Here is a 16480-nt window from a genome sequence, read left to right as displayed (position 1 = left end):
CTTAAAAAATGGATGCAGAGATGCACAAAATATCCCATACTTTCATATTTCTTTTTATTGTTTTGTTATCTAAATCTTAATGATAGATTATAAAATATGATTAAAAATATAAATTACGATTAAGAATATCAATGGCTTACATATTATAGGAATGTCAAATTCATCAATTAGATGTCTGAAAATAATATCTCATCATAAATATATTAGACAAAGTAGTTAAATATTATATTATTGGGATTTAGATTTTGATAAGAATAATTAATGCAGAATTAGATTTATAAAAATCAAATGAATTAAATATGACACTTATTTCAAAATTTGGATGGAGGAATATATTGTTGAAGATGTTGAAATTATATTCATCAATGTGAAAAATAAGCCTTATTAAGATAAAAACCTAGCCATGAGATCCATTAAATCAAAATAAAATCACAATCCATATGTATAATAATCATATTTTAACAACAGTAAAATTGGAAGTCCAGGCAACTACAATACTATGAATTTAGATAAGCAATTGTAGCATTGTAAATTGTAACCTTGTACAATTTTCACCACTTTTTGTGCACTTGCCTTAGTGTGTCCCATTTTAGCATTTTACTTTAGTATATCAATTCAATTCAAGGGTTAATTCCAAACTCTGGGTTTGACCTAAGAAAACCCCTATCAACAACCAAAGTCATTTTCTTTTGTGTGACGAATCTTTAGCAGATTATTTTGTTCCCAAAAAAAATTACTTTCTTTTATGAGGATAAAAAGAAAGTGTGTGTCTAGTCAACCTAAGTATAAGCAAAAAATATTTTTTGAAACTTTCAATATAAGTAGAGGAGACATGCTATGAGTGATGAATATTTTTTTGTAATTTTTTTGCAAGAAAATAATTAGTTATGATTTTTTATTAGGATTTTTTTTTAAATATTAAAAATTGTTAGTCTGCTCCCCATAACTTGGTCAAAAAATTATGAAATTCAAAAAATAAAAATAAAAATCCTATAGTATGAGAAGTATAGAGTGTGATGCATCTTTCATATTCAAAAAATGTGAAACTATTTGAAAGTTATAATTTTTTTCAATTAGCCTAAAAATCAAGACTTTAGATATAATGCATGTAGAAAATCAACAATAATTATCTATTAAATTTAAAATAAGGCATATCTTATATCGACGGAAAGCTAACAATTTCCTTAATAAACCATTTTCACTTTATCAAATTCGAATTTGAAAAAAAAAAAAATTTTAAAAAAAAAAAACATCAACATGAAGGGCAAAGTTTGGGAAACAAAGGATAACTTCTAAACACATTTTTTCAATTGAATTTTCAAATTTGACACCCTAAGACAAATCCTAGAGCAATCCTGAAGTAAATCCCAAGGCAACAAATTTTGTCAAAGCAAATAGATATTTGTTTCTATTATGTTTATGTTTTTGTCAAAAACAATAGATATTTAATTCTTTTATGTTTATATTATAATATATTTAATAATATTTAAAAAATATTGCCGATATAACAAGATGGAGCAGTGCTCTGCAATTTTTCACAACTTGCAAAGGCGAACATGGCAGAATCGAGGTCACTTTTCTCATAATCCTTCAAAGAGACCCCAAGATCAACTACGAGGAGGATTTAGAAACCTAAATGAAACCATATTAAACAAGAATATGCCTTCATTTTTTGTTGGTTCGAACATGATACCTCTCGGTAAGGGTGGATGGTCATCCATTCAGAGCCTCAAGACTCACTCGAGAGATAAACAAAAGTATGAGCACTCAAGGCTCCATATAATCAAACAAGAGAAAATTGGAAGGGTTAGATAGACAAATAAGTTCAGTGAATCAAGCTCAATATGGGTTCCGAAGGAGGAGGCAGGGTTTAGGGGTGATTAATCAGAGGTTGTTGAACTCTAAGGAACCTAATTAAGAGGAATAAATTAGAGCAAGAAACAATCCCAGAAGTAAGCTCTTTGTCATACCTTCAAATCTGTTAGCCCCAAACGCTCATTAGCTAAAGGAAAAAGAATTATTGGTGAAGTAGTGTTGAGATCATGGATTGGTGGAGGGAGTCCTTTCCTGATATGTTAAGCATTCACCCTTTTTGGAATGATTTATTCCTTACTGAATGCATAGATTTAAACTTGAAAATGGAAATTTTATAAGGAAATCCCCTATTTTTCAAAGGTTCTATCTTTCATAGAATCAACTGGATCCCCAATTTCGATCCTACTCAATATAAGTTTAAGAAAACCCCAATGTGGATTAGCTTGATAGGCTTACCAGCTCAATTTTGGAATGGGGAACCTCTAATAAGAATACGTAATTCCCTAGTTTCTTTTCTAGGGGTGGAAGAGGAGTTCCTCAAAGGAAAAATAGGGGATGTGGCAAACATCTACATGGAGATAGATTTAGACTTGGGGGTCTATAGAGAACTGGAGATGCTATTATACTTTGGAAGGTGGCACCAGAAAGTGCAAGTTTTGAGTAATAGACAACCTGGCAGGTGTCTCCAAAGGGAGAAAATAATGATTGGGTGTTTAGAAGTTAAGGATTTATTAGAGGAGAGAAGGGAATGTATGGATGCATGAGTGATAACTTACTCAAATCATATAGAGGGAGGTGATCGAGTAGAAAACATAAAAGGAAAATTCCCATTGAATGGAAAGGGAGATAGTAGGATTACCTTTTCAATTCCAAGTGGTTAGAGAAAAGATGGCAACGAAGGAAACAAGTTAGTGGTGGCAGATGATAACATAATGTCAAGGGAAATTGAAGGGACTCCTATGTTGGAATAGCATGATGGTAAGCAAGTGAGTAAGCCGCAGATGGAATCAAAGGACTTTAATAGAGAGGAGATCAACCAACACAGGAGTGAGACTTAGGTCCTTAGTTAGGAAATTAATCAACAATTGTCATTGATAACCCCAGTAGAGAGTCAAATGGGATGTCTCAATATAGATGTTCATATTAATATGTCTATCGAGGAAGTCCCCCTTTGCAAGGATACAGAACATATGGAGGTATCTATGGTTCCAATTACAGTTAAAGAAGGAAACATTCAGAAGTGGAGGGATAAGGGAATGAATGTTGGGGAGAATAGCAATCTTTCTCTAGAATCAGAAGCAATTTGTGACTTTTTGGTCATATCTCAACCTTAGTTAAAGGAAAATGAGGATATGATGAAGGAAAAACAATTGTTGATTCACAAAATCTTGGAGCTAGAGGAGGAAGAGGAGGTTGATCAAGAGATGTTTTTCAGAGAAGAATTTAATCCAAAAAATGAGGAAAGGAATAAAGGGGAAGAAAAATTGGGCATTTTCCAATATTGTCCCAATAAGGATAAACCTGACTATGGGAAGTCCTCAGGCAAGAGGAGAGGCAGAAAAACTTTGGCAAAGCTTAGATTGTTGGATTGGTCCACAATGGACCAAACTAAGATCACTAATCTAACATACACCTTATGAGTATCTTAGAAATCATCTATAGATCATTACAGAATATTTCTTTTACATACAAATGATCTTGCGTACATAAACTTCGCATTTCAGATCTAATCTCCAATGTTATATCTTAAATGACCTAATAGAATGACTTATATACCCTTACAAATATTTATGCCATATGTCGGCTTACATATAGAATGATAATACATGTCGACTCATTACAAATACATAAAAATTATAAAATGCTTTTTCGGTATACTATCCTTTGTCGAATCTCCAAGTGATGTCAGCTTCCCATACTGATACCTAGTTTATTGGTTACCATCAAATCCTTGATGTCGATAAAGTGTCTACTAGTGCCGGTGTCGGTGAACCAAAATATGTTGCCAATTTTTCCACCAATGACAACATAAGAAACCGAATGAGTGTCAATTACCAACAATCTCCCCCTTTGGCATTCATGGCAACACTCATGTGAAAAATGGTTTCTATCTGCCTTGCCGAACCTGAAATGTGATACTTCTCCCCCTGAGCTATATATGTCATCTGAAATATGATCCATACATATTTCTCCTTCTATTTTTCACATACACCACTCCCCCTTTGGCATCAATGCCAAAAACCAGTACAAAGAATGAATAAATCATTGAAATTTTGTATAGGGGAATGTCTCCCAAAAATACTTACTGGAGTTGGATGAGCTTGAAGATCTCCGAGTAAGCATTCTTCAAAAACTCCAAGTATGTATCCCAACTAGATTTAAATGTCCCTGAAATTGACACAAGTCCACTTAGGGCATATGCATGAGATTCTTGCTCCTTGAGTTCTGCCAGTGTGGGCTTTCCCAAAATCTTTGTACACTCCTTCTTATGTACATACAATGTATCCAACCGGGGACTCACTAACCCTCTAAGCTCCTTAGCTTTCCAAATGATTTTACCCATGTCTCTTTCAAGAGCTAAAATCTAGACATCTAATAACAAAATTTGACTATCTACAGATGTTGTCAAAGAATTTACTCCATCAGAGTTGTTTACAATGCCTGCAATTATATTTTGAACATCTTTAATGCTTTTGTCCTATACCTGTTGTGAGTAAACTTGAATTGCAGCATACCCAGTAAATATTTGTACATTGCCTCAAAGCATTATCTATCATTTGCAGTCTATTAGCTATATGTACCTTATCTGATTCAATCAATTGATTAAAAGTGGCCCTCTTGGCCTGAGCAAACCGGTCTAGAGCATGTCGGTTAGAGATCTACTTCAGTGATTGAAATTCCTTAGAAATATGCTCAGTTAGAATCTTGAGCTTGTCGGATGGGCTTGCTCCCTTATCAATTTGGCATTTCGGAACTAACTGGTGCAAGATTGGAATGGAATGCTCAATTATTTTCTTTTCCTCAGTCCCTTCCTTGATCATTTTCTGAGTTGTGATCATCATGAGTTCGGTTGAGCTCATCTCTATTATGCTTTTCTGCTCAGCATTTGCAGTGGTAATTGCCAACAATGTAGTCCTGGTTGTCGGTTCCCTGTTGGATTCCTCTCCCTTTTTCTCTGATGATTGTGTAGGAATACTTATCTTAGTTTCCTTTTCCTTATCTCCTTCTTGATTTTTCTCTTCATCTTTCTCTTTTGGTTTGTTTTCTCTTATATTATCTTCTTTTGCACTGGTGGCTTTGCCACTTGGTACAACATTTGTTACTGTCAGTTCCACATATTTTTTATCCATAACCTGTTCATTTTGATCCAGAGGACTATTGTTCTCAACATCTATAACATGTTCAATATGTACACTAGCCTTCTCTACTTGTATCTCCTCTTTATTTTGTTCATTTACTTATTGGAGATTTTGCATTCAATTCCTTGGCATCTTTCAATATTGTGAATAGGCTATCCACTACACCTTTTCTTTTGCCATCAACCGGGATGTCTGAAGTGTCATACTTAGGATTAGCTTCTGGTGATGTAAAGAAATCAGGGTTGTCAGTAAAGAATTTAACCCATGCCTCATTGGTTTCAACAATTATTTATTTGACTCTACCAGCCATAATGCTAATTGATTTGTGCCTGCTTCTGAAAAAATTGTTCTATTTGATGTTTCAAGGCACCTATCCATCTTCTCCGGGGTAATTGAACCACAATTATTTAATAAAGCTTGAATCTTTATGGGTTGGTCTTCCTCCATAGAAAATAATCTTCTAGCATTTAGATTGTTATATAATTGTGTTGGTATTTGCTTTGCAATCTCTAATAAATCCTTCTTATATATGTCCAAATATAACAAAATAGCTTCCTCAATTTCTTTTTGTTCATTATCATCCAAATGTTCATAATAATGTGGAATGTTCTTCAACATACCATCCTTTGTTATCTCATCTATTAACTCAGCACAAGACATATGTGGAATGATGGTTACATTGCCGGTTTCAATAACTTCATCTATGTCTTCCTTCTTCTTCTTGTCGGATGATGTAGGAGTTTATTTCACTGGCCTTTTCTTCTGAGTAGGCTTCCTTTTAGTTGGCTGACTTGCCAGCTACTTCCTTGTCTTCTCAACTTTCTCCTTTGGATCTTCTACCTTCTTTCTCTGCACCCTTTTCAAAGATAGAGGAATTTCATCCTCAGTCTCAATATCTTAAGTAATTGGTGCAAGGAGAGCTTCAGGTTGTTTCCTCTTCTTGACTTCTTTGGCAGATGAGGCATCAATTATAGTCTAAATGTCTTTTGAGACCTTTTCAACAAATTGACTAACTTTCTTTTGCTGCCTCTCTATCTTCTTCTGATTAAATTCAGTTTTAACTTCAAGTTCTTTCTGCTTAGCAATCCCAAATTATTTTTCAGATTCATCTGTCGGTGCATCAATAAGAATCCTAGAATATGCATCCAAAATGCTTGCATCTACCTCATAACCAATTTCCTCAATCCATATCTTTCAGGGTATTACAACTTCCATAAGAGTTCCATCCTTTTTCACCATGATATAGATTTTAGTTGAGTATTTCTCAACTATGTGCTTTGGAGTTATTTCCCTTGATTTCATGGCTTTTTGAAATGATTTGAAGTATCCCCAAACTTTGTCATCTCTTAAGTTTCTGAAACCGGTGATAGCACCCTTAATCTTCCTACCTACCGGTATATCAAAGGCCCGTTGCCTTTTTCCCAAACCTGGTATCTCATTCAAGAAGAAAAGTATTAAGCACACTAACATATTTCCATACCGGAAAACTCCTTTCTTTTCTCCCTTAATCTTGCCTAAGTTCATAATCATCTCTTCTTTCATTCATTCACACAAATCATACTTTTCATCCTTCTTCAACATTTGATATGCAGCAACAATGCAAGAGTTAGAAACAGAGTTAAGTTGGTTAGATTGGGTTACCATGTAACCTATAATCATACTGACAAATTTAGCATCCTTATCAATAATGGTACTGACTCTCATTGACCAATTATCAGAGGTTGCACCTGTGAGCTTGTTGATCTAATCATTTAATATATTATTCTTTGGTTTCTGACCTATCTGAGGTGAACCAGTGATGGCCCTGATTGCATCCTTGGTGATCTTATGGGATCTATCCAACCAAATAAATTCTCCATGAACTCTGTTCAGTATGTACTGGATTATCTCATCCTCAAACTCAGGAATATCCAAGATTCCGGTTAACCCTAGGTTTGCAATATGCTTGAATTCGGACTTGATGATTCCGAAGTCATTCAAAAGTTTAGATATGTACATTGACTTGATCTTAGTTGTTCCCAAATCCTCTAGGTTTCAATGGATGTAAGCTCTGACATCCTCAACATAAACCATGCCTTCAGGAACCCTCAAAAAAGCGTCAACTGAATCATCCAGAGTTCCAATATGTGGGCATCTCTTGAATATTGGTCTTGGATGGCCCTTAACCTCTACTATAGTAGGATTTGCAACGAAAATAGGGATAGAAGAAGAACTAGCCTCCATTTCGAATGATTGAATTGCGAAAAATACCCAAAAATAGTCGTTGGTGATAAACCCTAGATATCTCCTTCGAATGCAGTTGAAATCTTTGATGGTTGCTTCTAATCGCTCTGAATCGCCCTAAATGCAAGGTGAACATACTGAAGAGAATTCTTCCTTTTATCCTTCAAAAAACCCTAATTTAGCATCAATATAAATGCCTTCCGGTGAGACATATCGGATCTTGATTCAACATATATATGTCAGATAAACTTCTCAAAAGTCTGGAACTTCCTTCCAGATCTCTTTCTCGGGGAATATGCGGGATTTGCATGAAATTTTACTACCCCTAAGGCATCTGCCTTAGTTGTCGGATGAACTTCCTATTAGTACAGGAGCATTCTACTCTGTTGGTTGATTAACCGGTACAATTTCACCTCCCAATTGATCATATGACATCCTGACCCATCTCTTGGTATGATCATGTCCGATCTCATTGATCTTTTTCTTTCCTTTATCATTTGATCCATCATTGCTAACTGGTGGATTGTTGCTTCTACAAAACTTGGCTATGTGTCCAATCTTGTTGCATGCATAGCATGTAACATTGTTCATTTGAATTGCTTTCCTATATCTAGAATAATTGCTTGACTTGCACTGATTAGCCATGTGTCCAAACTTTCCACATGCATGACATTTTACATTCATTCTGCAATCTTTTGTCTTATGACCATACTTATTGCATTTGGAACATTGATTGGGGACAGAGTTGTAATTCTGATTTGCCCTGCTTCTATATTGTCTAGCCATAGGACTAAATTTATTATAAACAAAGCATCTACCATTAAATTTGTAAGCATTGAATTGCCTTACTAGTGTCTTCTAGTTCTGGTTGTTCTAATCATTCTCCTTACTGGATGTTTGATCTTCATTTGCAATACCGAAGCTCTAACCTTGTTCAAATCCAAGTCCTCTGGAGTCTTTATTCTACCTTTGACTCTCCAATAATTCATTAAGTTGTGCTGAACTAGCCTTGAATTTGTCCTTATACTCATTTGCAATAGTCAAATCATCTCTTAGGATTGTCATTTGTCTTTCAAATTCGTGTTCATTGTTTTGGAATTGAACTAATTATGTTCTTAACACATTAATATCATGAGTTAACCTGATGCATTCTTCATATTTGTCCTTCAATGATCTAGCAAGGTCTTCTTCCATTTTCTTTCTATCTTCAATTTTTTTTGTCATCCTCATAGTTAGGGCTTGTGTTTCATTCTTTATAACTTCATTTTCTTGACTCATCTTCTGACATAAGTTCTTCAGAGTGTCCTTTTCTTCATCATCTTGATCTTGCAATTGTTCCCACAATTCCTTCCTTTTGGCTTGAGCACTAGATAGCTTTTCTTGCAGAGTGACAATGAATTCTTTTGCAGATCTAAGTTCTTCTTCCAGCTTTATGTTCTTAACTTTTTCAGCTTCAAAATATTCGAGAGTAACTTCAAGCTGTTGTCTCAAACACATCTCCATGGATTCTAGATTCAGGATCTCCCTCAATCCGTTAGGCTTCCTCCAAGGCACAAAGCTCTGATACCAATTGCTGGAATCGAAGAACACTAAGAGGGGGGGAGTGAATTAGTGTTCTACCAAAATATAATATTTTAGCCTTATCAAAACATTCATTAATCAACCGGTAAACATAAATACATGTAACTAAAACAAATAATGGAAGCACATAAATTAACACCATAACACAAAGAGTTTATACGTGGAAAACCTCAATGAGGAAAAACCATGGTGGGATTTGTGACCCATAATAATAGTTCACTGGTCATATGAAGAGATATTACATATAATAGGGGCATGCACATGTAGGAAGGCACACTGCCTAGAGCACACTGCTCATCACAAAGAGTCTCACTAACTACAATCACTTTCTGATACAAAATAGCAAAACTAAACTCATATAATGCATTTGTTATGCCTGATTGAGTTCCGGTTAAGGCTCTGACTATTCCGGTTCTTAAACCCTAAACCCTTGTTGGAATAACATACACCTTATGAGTATCTTAGAAATCATCTACAGATCATTACAAAATATTGCTTTTTCATACAAATGATCTTGCATACGTAAACTTCACATGTCAGATCTAATCTCCAATGTTATATCTTAAATGACCTAATAGACTGACTTACATACCCTTAAAAACATTTATGCCATATATCGGATTACATACAAAATGATAATACATGTCAGCTCATTACAAATACATATAAATTATAAAATGCTTTGTCGATATACTATCCTTTGTCGGATCTCCAAGGGATGTCGGCTTCCCATATCGCTACCTAGTTTGTCAGTTACTATGAAATCCTTGATGTTGGTAAAGTGTATGTCGGTGCCAATTCCAGTGAACCAAAATATGTTGCCAATGTTGCCATCAATGACGACATAAGAAATTGAATGTGTGTCAATTGCCAACAAGAACTACCCATTCAAGTTTGAAAAGAGTTGGATGAAAGACAGACAATTCTTTGAGCTCATAGAGTCATGGTGGAAGGAGGATCATTTTGTGGGATAGAAGCTCTTTTGCTTTGTCCCCAAATTAAAGTTAGTTAAGTAAAAACATTTAAGATGGAATAGAGAACATTTCAAAAATATCTTTGAAATGAAGAACAACATTGAGAAAGCCTTGGAAGCACTGAAATCAGAAGTAATCAGTTTGGACATGGATTAAGAGAGATTTCTAAAAGAAAAAGAGATTTTGCATGAGTATGAGGAGGTGTTGGAAAGGGAGGAAATATTTTGGAGACAAAAATCTAGGGATGCATGGCTAATAAAAGGAGATAAAAATTCTAAGTTTTTTCATAATAGTACTGAGATGAGGAGAAGTATCAATAGTTATGGATTTAATTAAGCTTGATATCAAGACAGCTTATGACAAAATGGACTCAAGATTTCTAAGTGTTTGGAAGCCTTTGCTTTTAGTAGCCAATGGATTAATCTAGTCTTTTATTGCATTTTGAGCCCCAAAATTTTAATTCTTGTTAATGGCTCCCCTTAAGGATTTTTTGAGTCTTCTAGAGGCCTAAGCCAAGGGGACCCTATCTCCGCATTTATTTTTATCATTATGGAAGAGGCTTTAGGTAGATCCATTATGAAGGCTCAAGAAGTTAGGCTAATTACAAGTATTAAGATTACAAATTAAATTATGTCTAATTCTCACTAGCAATTGGCTAATGATACTATGCTTTTTGGATAAGGTAATAAGCTAGAAGTGGGGTGTTTTAATAAGATTATTAGTCTCTATTTGAAAGCCTTTGGTCAACTGATTAGTCAAGAGAAGTTAAAAAATATTCCCTTCTTAATCAAACCAAGGGTGGAAAGATACATCCTAAACACTCTAGGCTTTTGACTCGATAAATTACCTTGAACTTATCTAGATCTTCCTCTGGATAAAGGAATACAATCCACTAAATTTTGGGAGCCTATTAGTGATGAGATGGACAAAAAGATGAACTCTTGAAAAGAGAGGTGTCTATCTTGGGCAGTTAGAGTGACAATCTTTAAAGTTTCCCTTTCAGTAGCTTCTTTCTATTTGATGTCTCGTCTCTCCCTCCCGGTTGGGTCACACTCTAAATTAATACAAAGGATGAAATTTTTTTTTGGAAAGGATTGGCAAAGAAGAAGAAAATGGAAATGATATTCTGGGATAAGATATGCAAACCTAAAGAGGTGGGGGGTGTAGGGTTTGTAGCAAAGATTTGAACCCATGCCTTGTGGGTCTCAATGATTATCTCATTAACCCTTCCTAACAAAAGACTAACTATCATGTGCTTGCTATGAAATATTTTTCTATCTGCAACCTCAAGTGTCCTATCCAACTCCTCTGGAGTAATGGATCCATGGGTAGTTAACAACTCATGAATCTTTATCCGCATGTCCTCCTCCATAGCTGATAATCTTCTAGCATCTATATTGTCATATAACTGTGTCGATATTTGCTTCTCAATTTCCAACAAAGATTTCTTATTCTTATATATATATATATAATACTACTTCCTCAACTTCTCTATGTTCATCATCATCAAAATGCTCATAATAAAATTATACAGTTTTCAACATACCATCCTTAGTTATTTCGTCTACCAATTCTGCACAAGAATTAGGTGGAATAGTAGTTACATTACCGGATACCATTGCCAGGTCTGTGTCATCCATCTTTTTTCTTCTTCCAGTACCAGATGGTGCAGAAGGTGTTTCCTTCGGAGCTCTCTTTTGTGCCAGTACGTTGATTGTAACCTTCCTAACCAGTTGCTTCCTTTCTTTCTCCTTGGACTCTTCACCTTTCTTCCTCAATACCCTCTTGAATGCTAAGGCTGTGTCATCCTCAGTTCCAAAGTCTGATGGAATAGCTCAATAAAAATTTCAGGTTCTTTTCTCTTCCTTCCTTTTTCCAGAACAACATCTATTAATGCTTTGATATCCTAAGATACTTGTTCAACAAACTTCCTTGCCTTGCCTTGCTATTTCTCCCTCTTCTTCCAGTTAAACTCAATTTCAACCTCTTGCTTCTTCTGTTTTGCAGTACCAAAGGATTTCTCAGCTTCATGAATAGGTGCATCAATTAACATCTTTGCATAATCATCCAAAATCTGTGCATCAACTTCATAACCCATCTCTTCAATCCATATCTTCTAGGGTTTGACTGCTTCCATCAAGGTTTCATCCTTTTTAACCATGAAGCATATCTCGGTTGATTATTTCTCAACAATTTGGTTTGGAACCCTCTCTCTAGAATTCATAGCCATCTGGAATGCCTTGAAGTAACCCCATACCTTATCATCTCACTGACTACCCAATGTAGCAATAGATTTTTTCAGTTGCCTTCCTACCGAGATATCAAATACCCACTGTCTCTTCCAAAAACTGGGAGTTTCATTAATGAAAAATAGCATCAAATAGACAATCAAATTTCCATATCAGAATGTTCCCTTCTTCTCTCCTTTGATATTCTCTAGGTTAATTAATAATTCATCTAACATCCATCCACAAAGATCTAACTTCTCATTTTCCCTCATGATCTTATATGCAGCATAAATGCAGGAGCTACAAATAGAATTAAGATGATTGGATTGATTTACCTTGTATCCAATAACCATGCTACCGAATCTAATATCTCTATTTGTAATGGTGACAACCCTCATCGATTGTCGGTTAGAAGTTGCGTCGGTGAGTTTGTTAACCTGATCATTAGAAATCTTTTATCTACACACTAACCAATCTGCAGCAAACTGATGATGGCCCTAATGGCCTCCTTCAAGATCTTGTAAGGTCTATCCAACTAGATGAATTCTCCATGCACTCTTCTCAAAACATATCTGACAATCTCATCCTCAAATTCAAGATTATCCGTAATGTCGGTAAACGCTAGATCCTCAATGTGCTTGTACTCGGGCTTGATCTTTCTGGAGTCTCCCATCAACTTGCTCATATACATGCTCTTAATTTTACTAGTACCCAAATCCTAAATGTGGTAGTGAATGTATGCTCTGACATCTTCCACATATACAACTCCTTTCGGGACATGCAAAAAAATGCCAACCAAATCATCCAAGGTGACAATATGCAGACATTGTTTGAAAATCAGCCTAGGACAATCCTTTACCTCAACAACAGTAGGACTTTCAATAAAAGTAGGTGCAGAGGATGATCCTGCTTCCATCATGAAAGATAATATCAATAAATACCTGAGAAATAGTTGTCGGTGAAACCCTAAAGGACTCTTTCGATCGCTGGTGAAATCGCTAAAGAATATATCGGATCGCACTGAATCACCTTAGACTCGCTTTGTATCACTCTTAATCACTCTGAATGCAAGGTGATCAGAAATGAAGTGGATTCAACCTTTTAACCTCCAAGAAACCCTAATCCATCATTGATATGAATGACTTCTGGTGAAAGATACCGGATCTCGGTCAAACATCTCCATGTCGGATAAGCATTTCCAATGTCTGGAAGCTCTTCCCGAGGCTTAAGCAGTATTATCATGAATTTTGCCTACTTCTAAGGCATCTGCCTCAATTATCGGATGAGATTCCTACCAGTGCAGGAGCAACCTCCTCTGTTAGTTGAGTGATCAAAGCATTTCCATCTTTTGATTGAATATTTGACTTCCTAGCCCATTTCTTGATATGATCTTCTGGATTTCACTGACCTTCTCTTTTCCTTTATCATTTGATCCATCATTGTTAACCACTAGATCTATGCTTCTACAAAACTTAGCTATCTATACAACCTTGTTTCATGCATAACAAGTAATATTGTTCTTTTGAATTGCTTTGCTAAAACCGGTATAATTGCTTGACCTCCACTGATTAGCCATATGTCCAAATTTTGCACATGCATAACATTTAACATTCATTTTGTAATCCTATGTCTTATGACCATACTTATTGCATTTAGAACATTGACCGAGAGCAGAATTATAGTTCTAATTTTATCTATTTCTACATTGCCTAGCCATGTGACCAAATTTATTACAAACAAAGCATCTACCATTAAGTTTATAAGCATTAAGATGCCTTACTGGTGCCTTCTAGTTTTGATCTTCATTAGTAGTACTAGAGCTCTAACCTTGTTCAAATCTAAGTCCACTGGAATCTCCATTCTATCTTTGACTTTTCAATAATTCATCAAGTTGTTTTGAACTAACCTTGAATTTCTCCTTGTACTCACTTACAGCAGTCAGATCATCTCTCAGAATTATCATTTGTCTCTTAATTTCTTGTTCACTACTTTGGGATTGCAATAGGTCTATTCTCAACATATTATTTTCATGAACAAACCAGTTGCATTCTTCAGATCTATCTTTAAGGGATCTCCCAAGATTTTCTTCATTCATCTTCTGGTCTTCAATCTCCTTTGACATCCTCATAGTTAGGACTTGCATTTCATTCCTCATAACCATGTTCTCCTGACATAGCTTCTGACATCTTTCATTAAGGGCATCATTTTCATCACTATCCTGATTTTGCAGAAGTTCCTTCCTCCTAGCTTGAATAGATGACAGCCTCTCCTATAGGATAAGAACGAATTCCTGAACAAAAGTCAATTCATCTTGTAACTTCAAGTTCTTCATCCTTTCAGCATCATAATCTTCAACTGCTACCTCAAGCTGCTTCTCCTAACTCATATCCGTGGATTTTGGATTCAGGATCTCCCTCAAGCTGTTAAAATTCCTTCGAGTCACAAGGCTCCGATACCAATTGTTGGAATCCAAGAATACTGAGAGGGTGGGGGGGGGGGGGGGGGGGGGGGTGGATCAGTGTTCTACCGTAGTGATCAATTTTAACCTTATTAAAACATGCATTCACTGACCGGTAAACTATACATATGTAAATAAAAGAAGTAAAGCAATCAATAAGCCAATCACACAAATAAATACCATAACACGGAGAATTATACGTGGAAAACCTCAAAGAGGAAAAACAACAGTCGGATTTGTGACCCACAATATCAATCCACTGGCCATATGAAGAGATATTACAAAATATGGGGGCCTACACATGCAGGAAGGATTACATCCTAGAGAACACTGGTCATCACAAAAGAGTCTCACTGACTACAGTTACTCTAAGTAAAAAACATAAAATTGAACACATATAATGCATCTACTATGCCTGATACAGTTTCAGTTCAAGCTCTATTTGTTTTGGTTCTGCTACCCTAAACCCTTACCAGAATAACCTCTTACATAATCAACATTCCTCGTATTATAATTATCACTATCATATATCTCATAACCTCACATATCTCTCATATTGCAAAACGATCTAATCAACTGACCTATATACCCTTACAATCCTTCATGCCTTATATTGGCTTACATAGATAATTAAAAAATAAATATACATGTCGGCTCAATTACATATATACATAAATATCAAAATTAATGGTTGATTGTCAGATCTCCCAGATGATGTCAGCCTCCAATACTAATAACCTGATGAAGTCATGTCGGTCTGCAATGCACCCATAGAATTCCTCCTACCGGTGAAGATACCTGTAGGTGTCGGTGTCGATGTCAGTGAAGTGTTTGTTGGTAAACAACCAAACCAAAATATGAAAGTCAAAACATGTTGCCATCAATAACAACATATTGAAACCAATCAAATGAGTTCCAATTTCCAACAATCTCCCCCTTTGGCATTGATGGCAACACTCGTGTGAAAAATGATAATGGTTTCCATCTATTGGTTTCACTCAGAGACTGCTCTCCCTGAGCTGAATATCCATCTGTGATTATGACTTGTACAAAATACTCCATACCTCCATATATCCCAATGTCTATAATATATTTTTCACCTATACCTCCCCCTTTAACATCAATGCCAAAAAAAAATCAAAAATCGGGATGAAGAATGAAAGACTGTACAAAGAATGTCTCAAAACACCTTACCGGAGCTAAATATATTTGAAAATTTTTGGATAGGCTTTCTCCAAAAGTTCTAGATAGGTATCCCAACATGATTTGAATGTGTCAAAAATAGATACAAGTCTATTAAGCATGTGACTCTTTATCCTTAAGTTCTGTCGGTGTGGGCCTACCAACCATATCAATACACTCCTTCTTATGTACACTTAATGAGTCAAACCGGGGACTCACCAATCCTCTAAGACCTCTAGCTCTCTTGATAATTTTATCTTTATCCCTCTCAAGAGTTGAAACTTGAGCTTCCAATACCAAAATTTGACCATCAATAGATGTAGTCAAAGAATTTGAACCACTATACCTACAATCTTCTCCTGAGTATCCTTAATCCTTTTATCTAAATCTATTGTAAGTAAACCTATGTTGCAGCATACTCTGTAAATATTTGTACATTGCCTTAGGGCATTATCAATCATCTTCAACTTGTCCTTAATCTCCTTCTTCTTCGACTCAATCATCTGATCAAATGTTGCTCTCTTGGCTTGTGTAAACCTCTCCAACACCTGTCAGTTAGATATCTATTGTAAAGATTGGAAGTCCTTATAAATGTGCTCTGTGATTATTTTAAGCTTGTTGGATGGGCTTGCTCCTTTGTCAAATTTGCACTTTAGGACA

Source organism: Cryptomeria japonica, chromosome 3, assembly GCF_030272615.1.
Source record: "Cryptomeria japonica chromosome 3, Sugi_1.0, whole genome shotgun sequence".
In the NCBI taxonomy this organism is placed as follows: domain Eukaryota; kingdom Viridiplantae; phylum Streptophyta; class Pinopsida; order Cupressales; family Cupressaceae; genus Cryptomeria; species Cryptomeria japonica.
This window is presented reverse-complemented; position numbering follows the sequence as displayed.